Source organism: Rhineura floridana, chromosome 11, assembly GCF_030035675.1.
Source record: "Rhineura floridana isolate rRhiFlo1 chromosome 11, rRhiFlo1.hap2, whole genome shotgun sequence".
Lineage (NCBI taxonomy): Eukaryota > Metazoa > Chordata > Lepidosauria > Squamata > Rhineuridae > Rhineura > Rhineura floridana.
The window spans coordinates 7,706,342-7,722,399 of NC_084490.1; positions in this window are offsets into that span (position 1 = coordinate 7,706,342).

A 16,058-nucleotide genomic window follows, 5' to 3' on the forward strand; every position below is an offset into this window, starting at 1 on the left:
ATGTTTTAGTGTGAATTTATCCTAATAAGCACATTTTGTACGCTGTTTTACCTAATGTTCACTTTTTGCAAGCAATTTTCCCTAATAAAACACATTTTTGTATGTTATTCTGCATGTTATTATTTTGTATGCACATTTCCTCCCAATATATGCATTTACGTAAACATTGCTTGGAGCTGCATTGCAAAATTCAAATAAGGGCAAATTGCAAAGAATGGCTTTAGTCCTCATGTGTTTCAGAAAGTGCAAATTTTACAGGTTAACCTGTGAATTGAATCAAATTCCTCCCCCATCCTCCTCAGTAGTGTTTTTTTTTAATTATTATTTACTCAGTCTACTATCACTTGCTACATGAAGAATCTCCAAGTGACTTGCAAAAGAGTCTAAACATAAAGGGGGGGGGGAGAGCCAGAACAATACATTTCAATAAAAACCATGCAAAAAATCCAAAACTCAATAGAACAACCCTAGCAGCAAAAACACTTGGTTGGCAAAATGTATCACCCAGCGACATCCTACATCAAACGCTTGGGACAAGAGATAAGGTTTTATGAGGTGCCGAAAAACTTCTCTGGGAAGAGATGTTTAACTATGGCTTAGGACAAATGAGCAGTGTGCTCAAACGTCCCTGCTTCACTTCTCCCTCACTCCTCTCTGCACCACTCCACGCCACACCAGGAGCGACAAACCACAAGCCTTGGCTTGCCACGTCATCTGAACCAGGGATCGTGGCTTGTTTCTCTCCAAACCAACCACAAGCAGTAGACAAGGGTTGCTCTTGGATTGCAAACCAGGTCCCTGGGTTTGGATGACATGATACACCAAGCCTAGTAGTTAGTAGTTCCTGTTGTGGCAAGTTGGGACTTTTGAGCAGTGTGTTGGTGCATGCTGTTTATTCATGTTAAACCGTGGTTAAGCATTAACTATGGTGTAACATGATGTGTGAACCAATCCAATATATACCTGCCATCCGCACTCCTGAGGCATTCTGAGATGAGAAAATGGTGGTCTCTAGAGGGCAGAATCCCACCTTTCCCCCAAGGAGCTTAAGGTGGCATCCGGTGTTCTCCCTCCCCATTTTAACCTCAAACAACCCTGTGAGGTAGGTAACCCTGAGAGGCTGTGACTGGCTCAAGGTCACCCAGTGAGCTCCATGGGTGAGCGGGGATTTAAACCCTGGTCTTCCAGGACCTAGTCCAAACAAAGAACATAAAAGGAAAATCAAAAGCACATTATACGTAAATGAGTCTTAAAGAAGGGGAAATCTCACCCAATTTGCTTGTCTTGGGGCAACTGACAAGCTGCTAGGGCATGTGTGGGGAACCTGTGACCCTCCAGATGTTGCTGGACTGCAATTCCCATCAAACCCAGCAAGCATGGCCAATGGCCAGGAAGGTTGCGACTTGTAGTTCAGCAATATCTGGAAGGTCACAGGTTCTCCACATCTGTGCTAGGATCTTATCAGGATACGTTCAGGGCCCAGGGCCATTGGAAGTAACCAGCTTTGAACCTTCATCCTAAAGTCCATTGTAGCACAGCTTGGCCAAGGCCAAGTTATCGTAGCAACCACTTTGCTCTCTTTCCCTTCATTTCAGAATCCAGACGTGCAGGCTGAAATCTTTACCCTCTCTTGCAACAGAAAACAGACAGTCATGCTGTTTATGAGCAGAGCTTGGAAAAGTTACCTTTTTGAACTACAACTCCCATCAACCCCAGCCAGCATGGCCACTGGATTGGGCTGATGGGAGTTGTAGTTCAAAAAAGTAACTTTTCCAAGCTCTGTTTATGAGCCACAGGTCTGAACCAAATATACAGTATCTTCTATTCCATAGATCTGTAGGCTTTGTCTTCAGTACTCCTGGACCTCCCAAAATATGAGCAGAGGTATACTCTATTCTCTATGTTGGTGACATTGTGTTGCAGTGTTAGCATTTGGTTTATGGTATTTGATCTTTGCTGGGCATTGAACACATGCAAGACACTCCTTGATGAATATCATTGAGAAACGACCATGAAATTGTATACCCATCTTTACTGATACCACAAAATTAGTCTTGGCAAATAACTGTGAGACTAACTAGAATTATATGTTGGTGTGTGTGCGTTGTTGTGTGAAACAGCATACATTACTTTGGAGTTAAGTTGAGCAAGAAACTTCTTCAGAGCATGTTAAGAGTCTTTATTGAAAGACATTAAGGCCAGAGGCTTAAGAGTAAATACATGTAGAGATTCTTCAGTCACCCCCCTTCTGGTACATCTCTCTCCATAGATAAACACAAAAGACAGCCTCTCAGCTCAGAGGCATAATTCAGAAGAAAAACAACACACAGACTGTTAGAACTTTGCCAGTCACTATCAGATGGCTACCATAGCAATGGCCCTGGCCGTCCGTTCCCAGACAGGGCATAGACATAACTCCCCCTTAACCACAGTTACGTCTTCACACTTGCAGGCTTCATGGAAAACTACTAGAGACAGTAAAGCCTACTGGTCACCAGCCCAACAGCCTCCCTTTTTTCCATTAAGACTGCAAAATACACATGAAATACATCTCCATAATACATAATCATACAGTCATACATTTCTACAATACCTCTTTCAATACATTTCAGTACAGTTCAGTACAGTTCAAACTTACATCTCAGTAAAGTTCAAAACCTTATTCACTCAAACTTTGGTTCAACACATGTCAAATAAAGTGTCTCAGGGTCCATGTCTACAACTTTATTCATTCCAGGACTTGTTATTAATCCCACAGTAAATCTGTCAGGAGGTTTGCCTAAATTCGCTCTCGTGGAGCATCTTAAAGGAACCAGAGCTTCGGCTCTCTCTGCCCCCCCATTTGTGCTTGTGCTTGGCACAACCTGCACAGGAGCTTCCATTTCCTCAGCTTTTCGTTTCTTTGATCTGCGTTTTCCAGAAATGAGCTCATTCAAAGCATCTCTGAGAGGTATTTGTGTACCTTCCACTTTAACGTCAACATCTGGCTTAAATTTCTGTGATTGTGTTCGTGTTTGTGTTTGTGTGTCATTTGTTCCTGTAAGAAGGACTGTCTCCCTTTGATCCCAAGGCTTTTCTGAGACTTTAATGCTTCTGCTCAGAATTAACTGCTGTGTTTCTGGACACCAAACTCTGTAATATGCATTTTGAAATCCCAAAACAAACCCTTGCTGTGCTCTGGGCGCAAGCTTGCCCCTCCTTTTTCCCTGTGGAATGTGGATCCAGCACCTTGCCCCGAATTTTTGAATGTGTTGTATTCCAGGCTTTCTGCCAGTAAGTTTCTCATAAGGAGACATTCCAATAGCACTGTGTAACACCCTGTTGTGAATGTAATTCGCATAAAGAATTGCTTCTGTCCAGAAAGAATTCCCTAAACTGCAATCCAGCAGCATGGCTCTCATTGCTTCCCCAAGCACCCTATTTTTTCTCTCAGCAGTTCCATTGGAAAACGGGCTGCGTGGAGCAGTGAAATTCTGGTTTATTCCCTTACTCTCCAGAAAGTCACTCAATGCTTTACTTGTAAACTCCCCACCTTGGTCCGAGCGTATAGCCCCTACCATGACCAAGTGTTGAGTTTCGATTCTCTTAATGAACAGTTTCAGCTTCTGCTCAGCTTCACTTTTATGCTTTAACAGAAAAACATGACAAAATCTTGAAAAATCATCTACCAGTACCATGTAGAATTTCGCACCTCCTCGTGAAGCATTTATTGGCCCTGCTAAATCAACATGTACTAGCTGGTAGGGAGCCGTTGTGGTTCTCTCAGCCTCCCGGTTTATTGGTGCAATAGTCATTTTAGCTTGATTACAAGAATCACAATCCATTAACTGTCCACAATCTTTTAAACGCATGTCTTCACTGTGCAAAGGGGTTTTCCTTATCATGTCAAGGTTTGCATGCCCCAGCCTTTGATGCCATTCATGGATGCAGCCCTGATGTACCTGTGCCTCAGCGTTTAACACAACACACCCTGCTTGACTGCTCTTTATTACAAACTGTGAATCATTAAGGCTTCCCTGCATGCACACTTCATCTCCCCTCATTATAAAACATTGGTCTTTGTGGAACAAAATTGAATAATTACAACTCACCAGTTTGCTAACTGATAAAATATTATGAGCCAATTCCGGAACAAACAAACAGTCTGACATTATGCCAAGCTTGTCAAACTTAACCAGACCTTTAGCTTTTACGGATTTCCGTGATCCATCAGCAAGTAAAACAAAGTCTTTTACTTCTTCTGAAACGTAAAACAAACGTCTGTCTTTAATTAATATATGGCTTGCTCCGCTGTCGACAATAAAGTTAATTTGTTCCAAGTCTTTAGACTTCTGTTTACAAACAAAGTTCACACTTCCCTGCTTCAAGACTCCGTCCCTGGAGTTTCGCTTGACTGGACAACCCCGCTGGAGATGTCGTCGATCTCCGCAAACAAAACAAGCCTTCAGCCTCTGTTGCTGCTCCTGTTTATTATCCTTCGGCACGACAATTTTCACCTCTTGCTTCCTGACAGCTTCCATCGACTCGGCTCGTTTCGCCTCCTGTCTCCGCTGCCATTCTTGGGTCAGTTTTTCCTCAATAAACGCAACGTTCAAACCTCCATCAGGCATGGCTTCGAAAGCCATGACCATATTATTCCAAGTCCCATCAAGTGAAGCCAGAATCAGATAGGTCTTCTGAAGTTCAGAGTGTTCGACGCCTCGGTCCGTCAACTCAGCAAACAGGAGTCTGAATTCCGTGAGATGCTCACTCATGTCGCACTCACCCGTGAAGCGAATTTGATAAAGCTTCCGTGCCAAACACAATCTAGATCCTGCGGTCTGTTGCACATGAATGACTTCCAACCGGTCCCACATCTCCTTGGCATTTGTAACATCTCTGACGTGTAGCAGTTGAGAGTCAGATAGAGCCAGAAGTATAAAAGCCTGCGCCTTCTGATCTCTACGCGTCCAAGCCGCAGTCAGTACCGCCGGAGTGGGTCCATCTATTGTGTCCCATAAATCCTCTTTTATCAGCAAAGCCCTCATCCTCGGCTTCCAGCTGCCAAAATTCTTTTCATTAAGTCGTTCCATCGGCAAGCCTCCCTCAGACAGGTTTACAGCCATGTTGCTCACCTCCGTCTGGTACAATCAATCAAGCTGCCCTCTCTGGAACTCCATCTGCAGTTCAGACTAGCAACTTACTCCCGTGTAATGCGCTGTGGAGCATAACCATCCTCTGCTACCACTGTTGGCGTGTGTGTGCGTTGTTGTGTGAAACAGCATACATTACTTTGGAGTTAAGTTGAGCAATAAACTTCTTCAGAGCATGTTAAGAGTCTTTATTGAAAGACATTAAGGCCAGAGGCTTAAGAGTAAATACATGCAGAGATTCTTCAGTCACCCCCCTTCTGGTACATCTCTCTCCATAGATAAACACAAAAGACAGCCTCTCAGCTCAGAGGCATAATTCAGAAGAAAAACAACACACAGACTGTTAGAACTTTCCCAGTCGCTATCAGATGGCTACCATAGCAACGGCCCTGGCCGTCCGTTCCCAGACAGGGCATAGACATAACTCCCCCTTAACCACAGTTACGTCTTCACACTTGCAGGCTTCATGGAAAACTACTAGAGACAGTAAAGCCTACTGGTCACCAGCCCAACATTATATAGGACGATATCGTCAGTCCACCATTACAATGTAGTGGAGGAACTGGTATGTAGGCACTCAGGGTTGTATGTGTGTATGTATGCATTAAATTTAAATCCCTCTCTTCCTCCCGGAAGTAACCAAGGGTGGCAAACAAAACACTAACAACACTCTAAAACATCTTAAAAACAGACTTTTAAATATATTAAAACATTTTTAAAATCATATTTTTTATTTAAAAAAAAGCTTTAAAAATTCTTAAAAAGCAATTCCAACACAGACACAGACTAGGATAAGGTCTCTGCTTAAAAGGCTTGTTGGAAGCAGGTATTCATAGGTGCCAAAAAAGGTAACAGAGATGGTGCCTGTCTAATATTTAAGGGGAGGGAATTCCAAAGGGTGGGTGCCACTACACTAAAGGTCTGATTCCTATGCTGTGTGGAAAAGACCTCCTGATAAGATGGTTCTGTTGACCATTGAACCGCACTGTCACTGAGTTTGTTTTCCATCAAGTCTGAAAAACTGTAACTAGGGGGAGTTATGTCTTTGCCCAGTCTGGGAACGGACTGCCAAGGCCGTTGCTATGGTAGCCATCGCGATAAACTGGGAAAAGTTCTAGCAGCTATCTGTGTTAAGCTGGGTCTTCTGTGTATTGCCTCTGAACTGAGAGGTTCTCTTCTGTGTTTTTTTACCTTTGGAGAGAGAGGTACCAGAAGGGGGGTGACTGAAGAAACTCTACATGTATTTACTCTTAAGCCTTTGGCCATAATGTCTTAATAAAGACTCTTAACATGCTCTAATGCTCTGAAGAAGTTTCTTGCTCAACTTAACTCCAACGTAATGTATGCTGTTTCACGCAACAACGCACACACGTCAACAGGGGTTATGGGCCCAGATCCACAGCACATTACACAGGAGTAAGTTGCTGGTCTGAACAGCAGATGGAGTTCCAGAGGGCAGCTTGATTGATTGTACCAGATGGAGGTGAGCAACATGGCTGTAAACCTGTCTGGGGGAGGCTTGCCAATGGAAAGATTGACAGAAAAGAATTATGGCAGCTGGAAGCCGAGGATGCGGGCTTTGCTGATAACAGAGGATTTATGGGACATTATAGATGAACCACCCCCGGCGGTATTGACCGCGGCCTGGAAGCGTCGAGACCAGAGGGTGCAGGCGTTTATAATCTTGGCTCTATCGGATTCTCAACTGATGTGTGTGAGAGATGAGCCGTCGGCTAAACAGATGTGGGACGCGTTGCAGGATTTGTCCCAGGAATGGCAGCGGAGGCAGAAGGCGCAGAGAGCCGAGCTGATGGAAGCTGTCAGAAGCAAGGAGGAGAAAAGTGCCGAACCGGAGGAGGCAGCCGAAAGCAAACAGGATTACATGCATCAAAGGCTGAAGTCTTGTTATGCCTGTGGGGCTCGTGGGCATCTCCAGAAAGACTGTGCAGTCAAGCGAAACTCCAGGGATGGAGGCTTGAAGCAGGGAAGTGTGAACTTTGTTTGTCAACAGAAGCCACAAACTTTAGCACCTGTTAACTGGCTTCTTGACAGCGGTGCAAGCCATATATTAATCAAAGACAGAAGTTTGTTTTATGCTTCAGAAGAAGTGCAGGATTTTGTGCAACTTGCGGATGGATCACAGAAACGGGTGGAAGCCCGAGGACTGGTGAGATTTAATAAACTTGGGATAATGTCAGAATGTTTGTTTGTTCCGGAATTGGCTCATAATATTTTATCAGTTCAAAAACTGGTGAATTCTGGGTATTGTGTAACATTTGATAGAGGAAAATGTTTTATGCAGAGAAGAGACAAAGTTGTCCGCCAGGGATTCGTGACACAGGGGCAGTTTAGAATGACCGTGGGTGTGAAGTGTGCTGATGCCTTGAGTTTAATGGGGCAGAAAGAGAATGACAGTCAGGGCTGTAAACAGACTGCTGTTGTGACACCGTCGGCATTAACCATTCAAATGAAGCACGTGGAATATGCGGAGCCAACCTCATTTAATGAAATTAGGCTGATGCCTGAGGCAGAGAAAAATAAGTGGCAACAGGCCATGCAGGAAGAATTGAAAGCCATGGAACAGAATGGCACGTGGACATTATTAAATTTACCTATGTGGGAAAAGGCCATAGGTTGCAGATGGGTGTTTAAGAAGAAGAAAGCAAGTTCCGGGGAAGTACAGAGGTACAGGGCACGTTTGGTTGCCAAGGGATTCACCCAGCAACATGGGACAGATTATGATGCTGTTTTTGCCCCGTTTGTGAAACATGAGTCCATTCGTGTGCTGCTGAAGCTGGCAGCAATGCAGAACATGAGTGTAAATCACTACAATATAGGGACGGCATTCCTACATGGTGATTTAAGAGAGGAGATATATATGGAACTGCCTCCGGGTTCTGTGTCAAAGGAAGGGTTCGTGTGTAAACTGCATAAATCAATATATGGACTGCGGCAAAGTGCACGCTGCTGGAATGAGAAATTGGACAGAGTGTTGCATGGAATGGGATTCCAAAGATGCAAGGCAGATCCATGTGTGTATATAAAGAGACAGGGGATGAAAACCACGTTCTGTGCAGTTTACGTTGATGACATCATGTATATTTATCATGAGCAGCAAGAGGAACGAGAATTTAATGAGCAGCTGGGCAGGCAGGTGGACACAAAGAATTTGGGGCCTGTCACACACTATTTAGGCACGGATATTGTGCGTGCAGAAGACGGAAGCATAACATTGAGTCAGGAAAGTAAAATAAATCAGATCATAGAAGAATGCAACATGACAGAATGTAATGTTGTGAAGACTCCAATGGTTGTGGCTTTCCAACAGAATGTGCAGGAGACGCCCTGTACAGAACCTGAGAAGTACAGGCGCATAATAGGGAAATTGCAATATTTGGTGAAGGTGTCTCGCCCAGACATATGTAATGCAGTCAGTATTTTAAGCCGGAAGGTAGAACATCTTTCAGAGGCTGACTGGCAAGGAATTAAAAGGGTAGTGCGTTATTTGAAAGGCACGAAGACAAAGAGTCTGGTTTTGTCAGGAGCAAAGACAGGAGGTCTTGAATGTTTTGTGGATGCAGATCATGCAGGGGAACTGAGCAGTCGTAAGTCAACCTCTGGCATAGTTGTGATGTGGCACGGGTCATGTATTGACTGGAGCAGCAAGAAACAAAATGTGGTGGCAACCTCAAGTGCAGAAGCAGAGTATGTGGCTCTATCACAGGCCTGTAATGAGCTACAGTGGTTCGCAATGCTCATGCAGGAGATAGGCATTGATATGCAATTTCCGATTACTGTATATGAAGACAATCAGACCTGCATCAAGATAGCCACATCAGAAGCTCATACCAAAAGAACAAAACATATTAGTGTCAGATACTTTCACGTAAGGGATTGTGTGCAGCAGGGGTTCGTTAACCTGACATTTTGTGACACTAACAACATGGTGGCTGACATAATGACCAAGCCATTGTGTGAGGAGAAATTTGGCAAACTGGTGACAAGGCTTGGAATGAGCCAAAGTTTGATTGAATAAAGTTCTAGCTAAATGTACAGAGATGTTTTGAACTGTACTGAAATGTGAGCTGTATTGCAAGATGTATTGGAGAAATGTATTGTTGTTATTGTTGTAATGAGTTACAGACATGATGGGAAAAAAGGGGGAATTGTTGACCATTGAACTGCACTGTCACTGAGTTTGTTTTCCATCAAGTCTGAAAAACTGTAACTAGGGGGAGTTATGTCTTTGCCCAGTCTGGGAACAGACTGCCAAGGCCGTTGCTATGGTAGCCATCGTGATAAACTGGGAAAAGTTCTAGCAGCTATCTGTGTTAAGCTGGGTCTTCTGTGTATTGCCTCTGAACTGAGAGGTTCTCTTCTGTGTTTTTTTACCTTTGGAGAGAGAGGTACCAGAAGGGGGGTGACTGAAGAAACTCTCCATGTATTTACTCTTAAGCCTTTGGCCATAATGTCTTAATAAAGACTCTTAACATGCTCTAATGCTCTGAAGAAGTTTCGTGCTCAACTTAACTCCAACGTAATGTATGCTGTTTCATGCAACAACGCACAGACGTCAACAGGTTCTGCAGGAGGCCCTCACCTTCAGAGTGTAGTGATCGACTGGGTATACAAGACGCACGATCTTTCAGGTATCCTGGTCCCAAACTGTATAGGGCTTTGCACACCAAAACCAGAACCTTAAACTTGCCCTGGGTCCCTAATGGGTATTCAATCCTAGTCCTACTCAGAGTAGACCTGTTGAAGTTAATAAACATGACTAACTTGATTTCAGTGAGTCTGCTTTGAGTAGGATTTAGATTACTACAACCCTCAAGCAGGCTGCAAGTTCATACCCACTTGCAGAGGAGTAAATTTCATTGACATCAATGGGTAGATATGTATATATTGCAATATCAGTGTATTTCTAGCCTATGACACTTTCATCTGTGTCCACCCTGAAGTGTATTCCACCCCATGCCCTCATAAAACTTAAAATCTGCACAAAAAACACATTTTAATGTTCATGTATATTTCAAAGCTATTTTCTCACAAAATACTAAATCTTAAATGCACCTTGATATGGTTTTGAGCAGGCAGCTGCACCAGATATTTGGGGAAGGGCAAAATCCACTGAATAACAAACTTCTAGTCCACACATCAATCCAGCGAGTGCAGATCAGGTCCATTCATATCGGAATTTGCAAAGATCCAATTCTTCAAGCATCACAGGAACATTGAAAGCTGCCTTATACAGAATCAGACCATCGGCTCATCTACCTCAGTATTGTCTACACCGACTGGCAGCAGCTCTCCAGGATTTCAGATAGGCGTCTCTCCCGGCCCTACCTGGAGATGGCAAGGCTTGAACCTACAACCTTCTGTGGGCATAGCTGATGGTTTAAGATGGAGCCCTTCCCTACTGTGGACAGAGCTTGCCATGGAGAGGTTCAGGTCACAGAGAAGGAGAAACATGGTTGTTAAAACTACATGACTAGTGACTACATGCAGTGGTGAACTGGAGATGGGCACAGCTCTGAGACTTTTTAATTTTTTTTTTAATCAGAGCAGGAAGAATGACACCATCTGTATGAGCTCCTGAGTAACTGGGAAAGCATCCTTGATCCTGCAAGTGGATGAGATGAACAGGTGTCTTATAAGCTAGTTGCTTTCCTTTCCTTCAATGGGGTCCCTACTTCATGCTAGCAGTCTACAGGACAACATTTTGTTGTACGATTGTTCGCATTTTGAATTAAAAACTAACGGTCACATTTCAGCTGGCCAAGTATCCTGTGTTAAAGCTCAATGTGTTTTACAAGTTGAGCTTAGGCCGTCCCAAGTAGGAACCACTGACTTCAACGGAGCTTACTCTAAGAGTGGTTAGATGGGGCCACAGCAATAGCCTCCCAGCAGCAGCCTTGCTGCTGCTCGCCAGGAGTGGGAAGAGGAAGATGACAGCAAGTCAGGGATGCATGAGTATACCAGTGGGAGAGCTAGATTGGTTCTGTCAGTGCATCCACAGCACCAGCCTCACTGTCGCCTTGCTATTGCTGTGGCTCTGCCCCACTGGGTGACCTACTCCTGGCTCACTCCCAGGGAACTATGCATAGAATTGCAGTCATGCTGATCCTAATACATTGGGTAATACGTGTACTGTTGATTGATGGTGAGTGTGTGTGTGTGCAAATCATGAATTGTCACCTTGGTGCCTTCCAGAAGTTATTGGTCTACAACTCCTATCAGCCTCAGCCTGCATGGCCATTGGTCAGGGATGAGGCCGGTAGTACTGCAGCTACATATGGAGGATATCATGCGTTGGCTACCCCGATGCACATGATCGACACACAGCTGACCCCTTTTGAGAATATTGCTATGAACTCTTCTTGGGGGCATGGCTAGGGGGGCTCTCACAATGATCTGTGCTTTAGAATTGACCGCTACACCACTGACTACATGTTGGCCTATCAGAAGGAGAAATGAAATTCTTTCGGTTGGTTTCTGATATCCCAGTATCAACTGAGAGTTACTAAAGGTCAAGATTAGTTTGGGTTTTTTTTAAAAAAAAAAGTTTCATAAGTTTGTTCTTTGTATTCATCCCCTAGAGAATTAATTACCACCCTGAAAAGAAATAAGAGGCAAGTTCTGATCCTTGGAGGTATCTCAACCTAGTTTTGTTTGTTTATTTTAAAAAAGAAGTTAATGAGTAGACTTGGAGCTTAGGAACTAATCAGTTGCTTTAAAAAAACAGTTAGACATTAATTATCTAGCAAAGTGTCCTGCAGTTCTGTTATGTAGTCTGTAAAATCTGGTATGGAAAAAATACAAAATTCCAGTGTAAAAATGCAAGCCCCCTAACTTAAACATTAGTAAAAAGAGACTTTTATTTCAAATCAACATTCCGTTCCAATGTTATCCTTTGTATTCATTTATATAAAAAAATGCTTTCTTTAGGATGGAGGTCACCCTGTTACACAAATGTTTTTGAACTGTCAGAATAAGAACCATAAGAAGAGCCTGCCAGATCAGGCCAAGGGCTCATCTAGTCCAGCATCCTGTTCTCACAGTGGCCAACCAGATGCCCATTATGGGAAGCCAGCAAACAGGACCTAAGTGCAAGAACATTCTCTCCTCCTTTCGCTTCCAGCAACTGGTATTCAGAAGCATACTGCCTCAGACTGTGGAAGTCACTTTTTTGGCAACCTTTTCAGTATTCTGGACAATATATATATTTACATATAGCCATCACTTGCCTCCCCTCTAAATTGCCCACATTACCCCACATTTTCCCTCAGTGATACCAGCTATCCCAATCTGTTTTGGCGTAATTAGGTAATTTCAAAGTGCTTTTGACAAATATTGAAGGAATGAAAGGAGACATGAGATTAGCTGCTGTACAATGAATAGTTCATCATCATCATCATGGACTGCCTTCAAGTCAATCCCAACTTATGGCTACCCTATGAATAAGGTTTTCATGGTAAGTGGTATTCATAGGGGGTTTGCCATTGCCTCCCTCTGAGGCTAGTCCTCCCCAGCTGGCCAGGGCCTGCTCAGCTTGCCACAGCTGCACAAGCCAGCCCCTTCCTTGCCCACAACTGCCAGCTGGGGGGCAATTGGGCTCCTTGGGACTATGCAGCTTGCCCACGGCTGCACAGGTGGCAGGGCACGTAACCCCTGAGCCACTCACTGTGGGGTGATCTTTAGCTGGCCCTTGACACTCAGGGGACATGAGCGGGGATTTGAACTCACAGACTCTGGACTCCCAGCCAGGCTCTCCTCCCCACTGTTGGCATCCATTAATTGAGGTCAGGCCTCAGTAAACCACTATGAGGTGACAAGAAGCTATTGAAGGAAAGTGAAGTCCCTACCATGAAACTGGAAGCTCCATTGAAAGGCAGCGTATGCATCTTTTAACCTGAGTAAATTAAAGTTCAGATCAACATTTTTATGGGGGGGGAGAAGTAATGTGGACCCCCATCTAGTCATTACAGACCTTCACTTAGAGGGGCAACTAGGAGGGATGATGTGTATAGACACAGCAGAGGGAGCTAACGTGGTCCTCCAGATGTTGGAATATATCAGCTTTCATCAGCCCTGACCATTATCCATGCTGGCTGGGCACTGATGGGAGTTGCGGCTAAGCAAAATCTGGAAGGCCAAAGGCACCCCTGATATACAGAAACCCGAAGGTACATTTCTGCCATCCTCCAAAATGATTGTTGCAAAATTAATATATCCCTTCTTTCTAATCATCTTTCTACTTTGCTCATATCCTGACAAGTACAGCGTGTTATGTATAGTATATATATATATTTATAAATACCAGTTGGGGGCTTCCATCACTTGGTCAACTGCCTCCTGTCCTCAGTTATCAGAGGAACACATCTAGTGTTGGAGGAGGGACTGTAGTAGACTGGCACAGCATCTCGGTCCAACATTTGATCCTTGCCAACTCCAGGTAGGATGGAAAATACAGGAATGGGTGCCAGCCCTGCCTGGAGATGCTGGGGATTGAACCTGGGACCTTTTCAATCTGGCAGGGACTGCTGGAAGTTGTAGTCCAAACATCTGGAGATCACAGGTTGGGGAAGGCTGATCTATACAGATGAAGGCTGGTTTGTCCCACCTAAGGGTGATCATCATCTTCCCAATGTAACTTGCCTCAATGGTTTTCTATAGAGAAGATGAAGGCAAGACACCCAACCATGGCATAACTAAAGAACTCTGGGAATCTGCATTATTGTTCTCCAAGAACTTGTGCTAATAACTGCACCAGAGCTAAGCAAGGCATGTTATTGCATAATGTTATTGCATTGATTTGCTTTATTATATATACATGTATTCATAGTTTTCTTACTTAGCTTATTTATTTATTTATTGTATTTATATACCGCCCCATAGCCAAAGCTCTCTGGGCAGTTTACAGTAACTAAAAACATTAAAAACAAATATACAAATTTAAAACACATCTTTTGTGTGCATGTGTATTGTCACTCCTTTGTATGGGAGGGCCAATGTTTCTTTTAGAATGATTCCAGGTAAGAAATAAAATGATTGACACCAGCTATGCTAATTATTTGCTTTTGTTCAGCTAACAGATGATAATACTACATTACAGGTCATCTTTTACTTACATTACAGATCATCGGCTATGGGGGGGGGGGAGGCCGCTTTCCCTGGCAGGGCTCTGAGCCAGTTCACCAACTTTCCCTTGCCTCCACTGAGTCTGTACTATTGATGTTTGATGTCTGTTGCCTTTCTCCTTCTTGCAGGAGCTGTCTCTTCCTCTCTTATACTATCTTGGGGTAATTATCCCCTTCCTTATTATACAGCCACGAGAGTGTAGCCAGCGTGGATTTTTCACATTCTACAATGTTAAATTGAAAATAACCCCCATGCCATTCTGATGCTTCCCATAAGCTCATTTCAAAACAAAACCTTACAAATAGTACTGACCTAAGAAACTCTTGCTTAACAACCCTCTCAATTTTCATGGTGATACACAAAACAGTCAGAGAGAATAGAGAGTTCAAAGTGTAAAAAGAGAGAAAGAAAAAAACCCAGATCCCTTTTGGACTTTTTTCTCTGAGAGTTCTCATAATCTGTTGAAATTCATTAAAAATCAGTCATGTTCACAGAGTACCTGTGATCCTATTACTGACCTTGCCCCATGCTCTGACCTTCACCTTCTGCAGTTTAAAAGTACAAAAAATGCCTGGCTGATTTTTAATTAATTTAAGAAATTTTGCATTGAACTGAATGATAATGTCAGGCATGCTCAGTAAGAACCAACTGTCAGTGTTCTAAAAGCCAGACTCACAGCTGCTGGGCTTGGCTTGATTTTACTTGAGACAGACATGGCTCCCCTCAAAGAATCCTGGGAAGTGTAGTTTGTGAAGGGTGCTGCGAGGAGACTCCTATTCCCCTGAGAGAGCTCCAGTGGCCAGACTGGTTTAACAATCAGCCACTCTGACTGAAGGTCTGTGAGGGGAACAGGGCATCTCCTAGCAACTCTCAGAACCCTTCACTATCTACACTTCCCAGGATTCTTTGAGAGTAGCCATGACTGTCCAAAGTGAAATGCACTAATAGGCAAAAAAAACTTGCAGTTTAAGAAAGTACCTATAGCCCACAGATATTTCTATCAAAGTTTAAAAAGCAGGGAAATTGGGCAGCTATAGTGAATGCAGGAGACCTAACCTCCTCTCTGAGATACTCTACTGCCCTACAAATTTGTCAAAATGCAAACACAATTTGGGTTGGTCTTTCACAGGGGGAATCTGTTAACTACATGCTTCTGTGTTGGGGGTCAGGTTTTTCATACAGTAAAGAAAGAACTCCCTGTTGACCCTGACGTTCATGACAAAACATAAAGACCATACATTCCCCCCCATTAGCTGTTCCTGATAAAACACTATCTTTATTTTGCTTTTTAAACTAAACCATTAAACGTCTCCAGCTCCAAAAAAAGGTATCAAAATGAAATTTAATTTTTGAGAGAAAATATGTTGAAAATATGTATTTAAATTCAAATGTGAGTGTGTTTAAAAACTGCATATTAATGCAAAAACATGATGGAACACACATAAATGAAGACGTGAAAATGATAAGGAGCACAAATAGACTGATCTGTCCATTCCTGCAGTACAGCCACAAGGGAGAAGTTCCACGTAGAGAAGTGAATACACATGATGGACACAAGATAGCTATATGTTATTTCCCTGACCATCACTTCACTTCCCAGAAATTCTGTAAGCTTGCACTCATCCAAACTGCAATATTTACAAAAAATGCATCTATTAGAGGAAAATGAGTGTTAAAAATAAATATATTAGTGGAAATAACATTAAAATACATTATATAAGGATAAATTGTTTGCAAAAAATGCGTACATTAATCAAAACTACAGACAAATATGTGTTTATAAAG